The sequence below is a fragment of the Solanum dulcamara genome, chromosome 1 (genome assembly GCF_947179165.1).
Source record: "Solanum dulcamara chromosome 1, daSolDulc1.2, whole genome shotgun sequence".
Taxonomy (NCBI): domain Eukaryota; kingdom Viridiplantae; phylum Streptophyta; class Magnoliopsida; order Solanales; family Solanaceae; genus Solanum; species Solanum dulcamara.
Genome location: NC_077237.1, coordinates 51165356 through 51178811, shown reverse-complemented (window position 1 = coordinate 51178811; position 13456 = coordinate 51165356).

Genomic DNA, 13456 nt, shown 5'->3' with positions numbered 1-13456 from the left:
GCCTGTAAAGTGTATTTTGTAATAAAGAAAATGAGGGGCTTGTCATCGGATTTTTGTCCTTTTTCGAAGGTTTTCTAGCAATATTCCATAACACAAATAATCTATTATTGGTTGTCGCCAATCGTCAATTTCAGCCTCCGAAGTGGTGATAACTTGTCGAAATTCTTCTTCATGCTCATCTGGAGGCGGAGTTATCCATCTTTGGCAAACCACAACTTGTATTTCATCAGGCGATACTAATGCAGAAGCTAAAGCTGCCAACGCATCAACCTTTTTATTTTCCTTTCTTGGGACATGTTGAATAGTCACCTTTTCAAGCCATCCTATCATCTTTTGAGCATAATTGCAGTATGAGATTAACTCAGGCTTCTTTACTTTATAATTACTCAAGACTTGATTGATCACCAACTTAGAATCCCCCAAAACTTGTAGTTGCAATTGTTTCATATCAATGGTCATTTCAAGCCCAAGTAAGAGTGTTTGATATTCAGCAACATTATTGGAGCAGTATTGTGTTAGAGTGAAGGAATACAGCAAAACTTCTCCATGAAAAGTGATAAATACCACTCCAGCACCGGCTCCTTCACGATGTGCAACACCTTTAAAATATATCTTCCAAGGTGGCTGAATTTCCACTAGCATTGTGTCTTCATCAGGTAATTCATCATATAACTCCCAATTATTCGGAATTGGATAATTGACCAAGAAATCTGCTAGCACTTGTCCTTAAGGCAGGCTTGTACATGACAAATTGTTGAAATTGTAGGTACCACCTTGCTAGTCGATCACTTAAGGCAGGCTTGTACATGACAAACTTGATAGGATTTGCTTTAGAGACAAGTTGCACAATATGAGCTTAAAAGTAATGCTTCATCTTCTGAATCGAGAATACGAGTGGCAGACATAACTTCTCAATAAGTGAATACTTGATCTCATTTTGTGTCATCATCCTACTCAAGTAATATAGGGCATTTTCTTTCCCTTCATTATTTTCTTGTGCGAGAAGTGCTCCTACTGAACTTTCTTGTGCTGTAATGTATAAAATCAATGGTTTTCCAGGTATAGGGGCTACAAGTACTGGAGGCTTCATCAGATAAGACTTTATATTCTCGAAAGCATTGGTACAAGCTTGGTCCCATTCAAAAGGAACATCTTTCTTCATAAGGTGACTGAATGGTTGACATATCCCAGCCAGATTTGAGATAAACCTCCTAAGGTATGCTAATTTTCCTTGTAAGCTTTTTAACTCATGAATATTTTTTGGCTCAGACATCTTCAAAATAGCATTTATCTTATCTTGGTCAATCTTGATTCCTCGATGTCGAACAATAAAATCGAGAAACCTTCCCGAAGTAACTCTAAAGGCACATTTTAAAGGGTTCATTTTGAGTTGGTATCTTCGAAGTCATTCGAACACCATTCTCAAATCTTGCAAGTAGTCATCACTCTTCCTTTATTTTACCACTAAGTCATCGATATGACACTCTATATTTTTATGAAACATGTCATCAAAACTATTCTGCATGGCTCATTGATAAGTGGCCCCAGCATTTTTTAAACCAAAAGACATTACTTTGTAGCAATGTATACCTTTAGAAGTGCGAAATGTAGTAAGTTCTTCATCCCTTGGTGCCATGCGAATTTGATTGTATCTAGATGAACCATCCATGAAAGACATTGTCTCGTATCCAGTCGTGGCATTAATCATAAGCTCAGGGATTGGAAGAGGAAATTCATCGTTAGGGCATGCATTATTAAGATCTCTAAAGTCAACACAAACTCGGATTTGACCATTCTTCTTTCTTACCGGTACAATGCTCGAAATCTATGTAGGATATTTGACTTCACGAATGAAACCTGCTTCAATGAGCTTGTTAACTTCAGTTTTAATCAAATGAACCAGTTCAGGTCTAAAGCGACATTGAGCTTGTTTAACAGGACGAGTCCCTCGTTTTACAACAAGACGATGAAATGCAACTTTAGGGTCTAATCCTAGCATCTCTTTGTAACTCCAAGCAAATACGTCCCTAAATTCTATAAGCAGCTCAATATATTTCTTCTCTTCATCGTCATCTAGTGAAGCACTTACATATGTAGGCCTTATATCATCATCAACCCTAAGATTTACTTTCTTCAATGCATCAACAGTATTCTTTACCCCTTACTCGAGTTCCGGTGGTGCATCTTTAGCATCCTCATCATCTTGAGGGTCACCATCATTAAAATATACGTGATGGCATGCATGAATATCAACAAATCCATCCTCAATTTTTGCATTTACTGAAGTACTTTCCTCATCACAAATTGTAATATGATTTGACGATCCCACACTTTCTTCATCTTCATCTCTCTCCCTAGTGTGAACTATGATGTGAGTTCTTGCTCTCAGGACATTTCTACATGAAACTACAAGTTTTGTTTCTCATCTCATTCTAGAAGGAATCAAACTAGGCAATTCTTAGGTGAATTATGCTCTTGAGCATGTACCCATTCTTCCATCATTCTATAATTTCCTCGGTGCTTATATTTCTTCTTTATTGGTCCCAACCGATCAAACACTGAAGTTTTTGGAGTTGATTCGATAAGCCGATCAAATGCAGAAACATTAGGCGTCACGCCATTAAGTCGATGAAATACAGAAGGCTTTTTGTTGAACATCATAGGTTCTTCCACAGGGGTAATGTAGTTAATGCTCATCCTTTTTATAGAGATTCGAACTGGCGATAGTTATTTGTAACCCAAGCCGTCACGCGATTGCTTGACAACATAACCTCTCTCTATCATCACTCTTTGAGTTGGATTTAGGCCATGATTTGCCTTTTCAATAACTTTATTTGAAAGTTTCCCTACTTTAAAAGCTTCATTGGGATTGTACCCTACTTTCACTAACAACTTATATGCATTTAGGTCAAACCCTCATTTGTACGCTTTTTAGGAAGTGATTCATATGAATCATGATTTGATGGTCTGACAAATACTTCTATCATTTTTGAAGGTGATTTGATTGTATCAATTTGTCTGATAGGAAATGTCAACTTGCTACTCTGCAACTCAAAGGGTGGGATCTTGACCTTTTTTGTCTTTGGAACATAGTGAAAAATAGAAATCACTCTCTTACTTGAAGATGCCTGACTTGTCTTAGATATTTTACTCATATTTGAAGGTGTTTTATTATTTTCAATCATGACCCTCGCATTATCACGTGCTACATCAACCCTTTTTGAGATATCATCCTTTATGATTGGTGTCGCGTTATCAACTTTGACTTCTTTTGAGACATGATTCTTTAAGTAGAATTTTGCATCGGCAAAGTGCACTTCTGTCTCGGTAAAAGGTTCATCATCAGCAACTACATTTTTTTGAACCCCATCTTCAAAGTATTTGAAATATTGATGGTAGGTAGATGGTACCACTTTGTTCTCATGTATCCATGGCCTTCCTAATAAGATATTATACGAGGTCTTTGAGTCAATAACATGCATCCATGCACTTGAACGCATATCTCCCATTGTTATATCTAATTTGACAGCGCCAATGGCTCTCTGCCCCCTTGGTTAAATCCCTGAATCATTAGACGACTTTCAGATAGTTCATTTATCGAGATTCCAAGTTCCTTCACAGTGCGAATAAGGAGAATATTAACCCCAAATCCGTCATCCACCATGATCCTATTTACTTTATATCCACTCACAAAACCTACCATATATAAATGATGATTATACAACACTTCACCCAATAAAAGATCATCATTAGTGAATGTAAAATTCGCATCACAAGTGTCCACTTCTTCAGAGCGAGACTTGATAGGGCCTTCAAGTGATGGAAGTAATGATGGCGATGAGACTTCTCCTGTTGTCTCTTCTTTATCAATGTAAAACATGAGGCCTTAGTGTCACAATGAGAAATATTTTCACGGAACCAACTTGGCAAGAATTCTTCTAATGTCACCGGAGAACGTTGCATTTGATAGTAATTCCCCCCAACTTTTGACTTCTTTATATACTTCTTTACCCTTTGAGTTTTAGGTAGTTTCTTCATTTTTGATTTTGTCACTTGCTTACTTGGATTTCTTTGCAAGCTCGTTTTACAACGTCTTTATCGTGTTACTACAATACATCCCTCATCATCAGTATAAGCACTGCAAGATTAATTTTCCTCCAGAGGTTTATCTTCCCATATTACTTCATTCATCAAGGGAACGAGTGATGATGTGTTAACATCTATCGGCTTGAAGTTATCAAATTTAATTATTTTTGGTGGTGATGTAGCTAGGACATTGCCACCATCATGTATTTTGACAAAGTTGCAAAGAACTATGGGATTGAGTGAACCAAAAGTGATAGAGACTTGATTTGAACTCTCTTTCTCGTCTTCAAGCAATATCTTTCCTTCACGGGCCAAGTCCATGATCTTTTCCTTAAAGATAAAATAATTTTCAATAGGATGGCCCATCAAACGATGATATTTGCAATAATTTGGATCATTAGTCCTCCCAGCTTCATCTGTACACTTCATTTCAGGTAGCTCCAAGAGTTTTAATGCCAGAAGCTCTTCAAAAATTACTGGGACATCTGAGTCCAAGAAAGGATACTCTTTTGTCTACATTTCCTTCAAAATCAGTTTTCTACCAGCGTTATTCTGAAAAGTCGTGGTCTTCACCCTTTGATTCTTGCTTAGATTTGTCGCCACTTTCTAAGGAACGATATTAACATTCATTGACTCCTTATTTCCAAACTTAGGTGTCGATTTTCCTCCTTTCTTTACCTCCATTTTGTTTTTTTCCTTGCGAGGCCCATAAATAAGTGGTCCTTCAATCCTTCTTGTAGACATGCTCAACTTCATATCATGAGCACGTGTGTCTAGTTCCTTAAATAATTTGGATTTAATACCCTATAGGATATAACAAAGTCTCCAACGCATTCCTTTAATACATATTTTTATTTCGGAAGTTCCACTAAGCCTATCCTTACAATTGAGGATTGCATTTCTCCATTGGTTGATGAACTCGATGACAGGTTCATCTTCCCATTGACGTGTATTTGTGAGTTAAACGATGCTCACGGTATGCCTTGTGCTATAAAAATGATTGAAAAATTCATGCTCAAGTTGTTCCCAACTATCAATAGAGCTAGCCTCGAGATTCATATACCAGTCAAAGGCATTTTTTTGTAAGGAGTGCACAAATTGCTTGACCAGATAATCTCCATATGTTCCAGCATTATTGCAAGTTTCAATAAAATGGGCAATATGTTGCTTTGGATTTCCCTTTTCATCAAATTATTGAAATTTTGGAGGTTGATAACCTACAAGCATCTTCAAAACATCGATTCTTAAAGTTTATGGCTTTGCATACACAAATGATGACTTTGAAGACACATCATACTTATCTTTGATAGTTCCCATAATGAAGTCCTTCAGTTGATAAATGGGAATTCCTCCTTCAGCAGATACTTGCAGCTCATCACCCACATTTATTTGCTTTGTAATTGAATCACCCTTTTCTTGTATCATCAGACGTTTTTCAGGTGCATGACTTGAGCCCCCCTCCATAATATTTTCAACTTTGTCCATCAACTTGACAATTAGATTATCCTGATCTTGCACATATTTTGTGAGACCTTAAATTGCCTTTGTCAAACTCGCCAGTTGTTCTTCAATAGTTGAGGCGTTAGTCATCATCGCTTGGATGGCCGTTATGGATAATGGATCAAAGCATGGATTTTCTCTTAAACTAAAATTTGTCTGAAACAAGTTACGTGGAGTGACTGGGGTAGATCTAGTGATCAAGACATCATCTTCATCTTGAATAGTGCAATTTTTATGTTAAAAGGACTAAGTCGAGCCAACGTCTTTCAACAATATCAGCTATATTCTCTCCTTCTTCCAATTCATTTGAAAAGAATCTTTCCCCCTTTGAAAATGGAAGATCAAAAATAGGAACTGATGCGGACGACACTTAGAGTGCTTGTTGTCCTAGCAAGTTTGCTCTGTTTCTAGTAATAGGTCCCAAACTTCCCATAGTTGTATCCAGTATATTCTCCACCTCAGAGGAAAACTTGAAATTGGTAGCCTTAGCAATAATAGTCCTAGAGTCAAACTTCTTAGATGGGTATTCTTAAAGTTTGATGATCGATGTAAAGAGATGAGAGGTAGAGATTGTCCCACTGGGCGTTCCAAAATTTGTAAATACCAAATTTTTGAGCCGAGAAAAAATAAATAATCAAGATCGAAAAATTGGAGTAACAAAGTGTAATATTTGATTTCAAAATGTAGTGCGTGTTACAATCTCTATAACAATCCTCTGATTCTTCAAATAATATAGAATATGTTGAACTTGAATTTGATTTAGAGTCAAGGGCTTGAATAGCTTGATCTTGAATCTTCATCTTCAAATTTGGATTTGAATTATTCATCACGAACACTTGTATGGTTATGACGAATAATAAGTATGAACAAGTAACTTGATCTTGAACTTCTTGATATTTTCCTTCGTTCTTGATCTTGAACTTGAGCTTGAATTTGATTACTTAAACTTTGTAGCTTTGTAGAAAATTTGTGGTCTTTGATCCACGAGCTCTCTTCTTGCTTCTTGTTCTTGAAAAAAACCCTTTCTGAGAATATTGAGGACCCCTATTTATAGTTGTAGGGAGTGGTATGAGGGTGTGATTTGATTGGTTGGTTTGAACTGACCAATCAGATTTCTTTGGCGAAGAGTTTTAATTTGATTGGTTAGAACATGTCACATATACACGTGACATTATTCTAGTGGCTCATTTAATTTGACTTAGATTGTCACATAACTTCGACACGTTGCATGATTTTAGTGGCTCATTTAATTTGACTTGGATTGCCACATAACTTCAACACGTGGCATGATTTTAGTGACTTATTTAATTTGATTTGGATTGCCACATAATTTTGGCACGTGGCATGATTCTAATGGCTCATTTAATTTGACTTGGATTGCCATATAACTTTGACACGTGGTGTGATTTTAGTGGGTCATTTATTTGACTTGGATTGCCACATAACTTTGACACATGGTGTGCTTTTAGTGGGTCATTTATTTGACTTAGATTGCCACATCATTCGGACTATTTTTTTGAATTTAATATGATCCAAATTAATTTACGGATTTAAATTCAATATAATTTTAATGTTTACAAGTACTAAAGTGGGTTCCACCATCTCAAAAAAATGATATACTAATTAAATTAAAATAGAATCAAATTTTATTTTACTTTTGCTTGTTCCAAAAATACACTTGTTAAAACAGGTACGTCGGCGACGTGGTGTGTGCTTCTCTAACTCCCTCCTATATAATAAGAAAATTAGTATTAGTAAAGTCTGCAATCAAACGGATTTTATGGCATTAATTTTAGAGAGTATCATCCCATAAATCCTTTTTGACTTTTCTGCCTAATCCTGGGGTATCTTCTTGGAGCACATTCAAGGTGGTAAAAGAACATTCATGTTTCAAGTGCTTAAGTCAAACTAATGCATAAATATTTAACTGTATTATTAATTAATTATAATAAGCTAATATAATTTGGTATAATATTCGATCGAGTTTTCAGCCCCCATCGTTGTCCTTCCTTCAATCTCTCTTTTCCTTTCTTACATAAAATATGCAGAGTTTCGAGTAGTATTTTGATATTGGGATGAGGAATATTGGATGGAAGAAAGTGGAAAGTGTGATAGTGGTTAAGGGATGAATTTAAAATACAAGGGAGTCAAATTACATGGATAAGGGCATCCACCTTATCTTAGCAAAAAATGAGTCAAAGTTTTTCCACTTTTCCCTTTGTTCTCCTCCCTCCACCTCTCAATTCCCTAATCCATAATTATGTACTAGAATAAGCATTTAATTATTAAAGTGAAGGTTTAGGAGTTAGGAATGAGTGGGTTGTCCCTCCCTCCACAAAAGGGCTAATCTTTCTCAATAGTAGGGGTGGCTTTTTTTTATCTTTTTTTTTTTTTTGTGAAATTGCCCTCAGTCTTAATCATAATTATGTTAAATAATAATAGGCTTAAGCTAAAATGGAACCTTGTCAAAGATGGATTTGATTTATGTGTCTTGGAAGAAAAAGTTGGAAAAATGAGTTAAAAAAGACTTTCAAGAGTTGGAAGAAAGGATGAGGGCTGTTCATTTCTTTTTTTACTTCTTTTGTTATAATATTTTAATTATGTAAAGATTCACTTAAAAATGAAAAAACGACTCTCCAGGGTGGATTAGAATATTTGAAAGTTTAGCGTTAAATTTTAAAAAAAATTAAAAATTATTAAACCCACCAAAAACTACAATAATTTCCAATTTTCTACTACTCCTCACTTTTCTTCTCCCATTTCTTGCCTACTTCTTTACTAGCGTACTCATTCGCGCTTCATGCGTTAATAAAAAGTTAAAATATTAATATTAAAAAAAATCTTTAGTAATCCTTTTTTTATTGGAAAAATGTTAAAAGTGAACTTGTACAAAAAAAAAGTTAAATGTGAACAATTTTCTAATTAGTTTTTTATTTGTTAATATGATTTAGTGACACTTACGTTTCTCAATTAATTATTGTAAGATGCAATTAAAGAGGTTGATATTTGTAAATTAGAAAAAATCCATAAATGAATAATATATTTCATGAAGAGCTTGATATAAAAGGTTGAGAACAGAAGATTGACATTGAATTTGCAAACTAATAGTAATATTCACAAGTCTGCTATTTCATTTTGAATCAATCTGTGGACAATTGAAACACTCCATGAAAACCTTATTACCCTCTCAAACCAATTTGTTTTTCGATATATAATCACCATCAACCTCTTTAAAAATCAAAGAACATTCTAGAGAGATTGCAACAAAATGTCCAACTTCTTCTTCTGCTGCACCTTTCTCTCAAACTCCTTCAAAGTTCATGTACGAAAGCAATAACCGCTTAATCCTTGCTTTCATTTATAGCATCGCCACTCTTTGATGGAAAGAGTCATATAATCAAAGTAAATACCAAAATAAAACTTTAAGAAAAAAAGAGAAAGTAATGAGGTGTAATTAAAAGAGTTTTAAAAAATATATTTTAAGTTCTTCAATAGAGTACATAAATGAAAAATAGAGAAGATCAAGAAAAAACTAAAGAGATAGAATTACTATAATAATAATAATTTTATTGTAAGACTCTACATCATTTTCTTCTGAAATTCACAATTTTCTCTACTTTTCTATGTTCCTCAGCGTTCTTCTTCATCCCTATAAATACAAAGTAAGAATATACTTATACGAAATTGTTTGTTACTCCATGATTTTGTTGGTCTTGACATATTCAATCTAATTTCAAAGATTAGTCACATTGACTCTTAAAAAAATAGTTCCATATAAATTAAAATGAAAAAAATATAATTTAAAAAAAAAATTAAAAAAACATTCTTACCCATAGATTCTCTAGAAGGAAGGCCTTGGTTTGGCTTGTTTAATTGATTCGTACGTAATCCAAGAGCTTCATACGTGAGATTTTTTTGGCACCATGATTTTTAACCGTGAAAGCAACTATGTGATGTGATGATTACCATTTGTCTGCCTCACCTTATGTATGCTATAGTGATGGAGAAGTGAAAAAATAACCTTGAATGAGAATTTTCTTGGTTAAAGTGTGAATTTATATTGGCAAAGTGGAGGGATACCATAAGGTGTCATAAACTTTCAAAATAAATTTTGGGGGTTATGAAGATTAAAAGAAAGGAGTTATGAATAATATTAAGAGGACAAATTGAAGAGGTGTGAGTTATTAGTAGTTAAGATATATTATAATGGGAGGTAAAGTGGAGTAATTGAATGTAAAAACTTTTTGAGATATTAAAAATAAAATAATTGATTAAATGAAGGAAAAAATGATCAACAAAAAGGAGAAAAAAAGTAAATATGAATGGAGACCATAGAGATGTGCCACATCACCTTGTCTAAGTTTCTCCTTTATTATATATACTAGACTAGATAACAAAGCACGTGCCCAATATATGTTATTCAAGTTGTTTTAATTTATGTGACACAAGTAAATTTGGGAGAGCCAATCAAATTTTTATATGATTTTTAAATATTTTAAGTTATTAATTATTCTGATTTATAAGACTATTAACGTAATTTTAATATATATATATTACTCACTCTGTCCCAAATTATGTTGCATATGTAAAATTTTGAGAGTCAACCAAAATTTTAATATATTTTTTAAATATTTTAAATTGTTAATTATTGTGATTTATAAAACTTAACGTAATTTTGAAATAACATATGTTACTTCCTCTGTCCCAATTTATATGGCACATTTGAAATTTTGAGAGCCAAGCAAATTTTTAACGTAATTTTCAAATAATATAGGTTACTCTTTTTTCTGTCCCAAATTATGTGACACATGTGAAAATTTGAAAGTCGATTAAATTTTTAATATATATATTTTAAATATCTTAGGTTGTTAATTGTCGCACCCCATTTTCGAACCGGTCAAAATAGTTCACAACATAAGGTGGTTGTGTCTCTGATTTTGAAGATTATTTAGAGTCGCCACCTAATTTTGAGGAAAAGATTTGAAAAACCATTTTTAAAAGTGTAAATGTAAACTCTGTTTTGATTTGCGAAACCAGTGAGATTCTAGGTAAGAGTTTTGATTGCTCGAGGGGAAGGTGTTAAGCATCCCTCAGAGCCTATCCGAAGATAGTCCTTAAATTTAGTTTTTGAAAAAATGATTAAGGATATTTTATTCATTATACTTGCTTTAAGAAATACTGATAAGAAAAAATTTATTAATTTGAGAGAAAGGCATAAAATACAAGGTATGTTATAATACGTCTATGATAAATAAATAAATTAAATTAATAATAATATATTCATAAAAAAAAGCAAATAAATATATATTAGACATATGTGAAAAAAATTATAATTTCTCTATGAATGTTGAGTTTGAAGGATATGAGAATTTTTTACTTTACTTTTATAGAATTAAGATGTAAAGATAAATAAATAAAAGACAATAGATGGGGTGTAAAATATAGCAATATGTGTGATGTATAGTAAATATAATTTGAGCAAAAAATTCAATGAAAAAATGGAGTTTCATGAAAATAACTAAATAAAAGGAAAAGAAAAATGATTCTAAAATATTAAAATATTATATAAAGTTTGCAATCTTGTAAAGCAAAACATACTTATGTATGTTGTTTAAAACCTATGAGAGCTTATTATTTTATTTACATGTAGAGATAAAATGACAATAGATATATACGTGCTAAAATAATATATATGTTATAGTGTAGAAATTTACAATTTATATAAAAAAGAAATACTATTCAAAAATAAAAAGGATAGTAGATTTGAAAAAATAATATGGTGTGTAAAATAATACATCAAATATAGAGTGAATTAAGTATAAAAATAAAATATATACCTTGTGTGTATGACATATATATGTATGTACCTTGCATTTTGAACCTGTTAATAAATATGAAATCTTGAAATAATAAATTAGGAAAAACTAGTAAAATACATAGGTGTCACGATCCAAAATGAGCCATGAGTAGCATCCACACTTAACTCGTATGTGGGAGAACCAAAAATACAAACCCCAACTTATATTAACTATTCAACTTATAAATATGACAAAAATGCAAAAGCTCAAACTTATGAAATTAAGAAATAACCAATACCACTAAAGTCTATTATATAGCGTTCCCCAAAATCTGAAAGTTACCACATCAAGGACATCTAATCCCAAAATACTAAGTCTGAAAGTATTGAACGCTAGAATAAAATAAATGACATAGTTTGTGTCCAAAAACTAAGGAAATCATGTCATGACTGAGAGAATCCAACACGAGCTAGAAGGAATAGCTCACCTTGGAACCTGATGTGCTGGACACGTTCTATAGATGAGGTCTAGTCGAAGTCGATTGTACATTCGCTACACTCCACAACATAAAATAAAAAAAAATACAAGTAGGGATCAGTACTGGCAACATGTACTAAGTAGGTATTATCGGCCGACTCAAAATAGAAACCAATATGCATAAAGTAATAGTAGGAAATCAACTATAGCACTTAACAGATGACAAACAACAAGATCAAGTGACAACACAATGAAACAAGTACGTAATCAATCAATAATATCAAGAGTACTCATGAAGACTCAGGCCTCCACACCACACTCTTTTAGAAAATGGGTTATTTGAGATTGAGTATTATTAAGTCATTTAATATATTTTCCATTAATATTATCATGTCGAAATGTGACACCCAATCCAAATATATCATATCGGAATGTGACATCCAATCTAATAATATCGTATCAGCTCGTGACTCCCGATCCAAATATATCGTGTAGAAACGTGACACCTGATCCAATAATATAATTAATTTATATTATTTATTATCACTTTCCACTTCGTTAACAATATTTCATTAAGCCTTCTTTATTCCAAACATCACTTTTGATAGGGCAAGTTCAAGATTATAGATTTCACGGTCTTGGAATTACAGACCAATCACAACAACATATCAACCATTCAAACCACAACAGTTAAATACATAGTAAACTTCACACATTACTCAATGACTATCAATCACTATTAATTCACCAGTGATTTCCCTTTCTTCGATGCCTCAGAACGTTCCCAATCTAATAAGTATACAATATTCGTATGTAAACGAATTCGCAGAAACTCACCCAATTCTATATAAAATCTAGACCCAACAATTCACCCAATTCTATAATCAATTCCCTGAAATTCAAGCATATGGTTAAGCCTCAATTCCCCCAATAATATAAATTTAATGATATTCGTATAATATAACACACCTATTATTTAATTACTTATCTCAATATATCAAAACTTGAATTATAATGTGATAACTAAATAACAATTTAAGATCGGAACTAACTGCTATGAAACTACTATCGCACTGCGGCCACAATTTGCAGAAGATTACTAATTACAACAATTCAATCATATCTATCTTTCTCACTTATTTTCTCATCATGACATAATCACTACTTGGTCTAAAGACACAAACATCCAATCTGCAACCAATTCACCTCTATTATTCTTTTTCTTTCACAATCCAAGCAAAGTAATAATGATAATTTGGCCATATCTATATTCACAAATAAAGAGATTTAAGAGTGGTTAAGATTTCTACCTGAAGCAATTTTCCCCAACGATATGTGCTCAAGTCTTCTTGATTCGTAAGATGACGCAAACAATTTTCTAGTGGCTCAAAATATCAAACCCCATTGTACTTATTTTAATAAATAAAGTGGTTTAGGGTATTAAATAAATTATCAATTTAGCCCACCAACTAAATTAATTATCTAAAATCACCCCTCAACTAATTAATCGTAGTTATCGAATAGTCGAAAATAACCATTAAAAATTTACTGGATGAGTCTTTTATGAAATAAAAAGCTCTAGTACTCAAAACGAC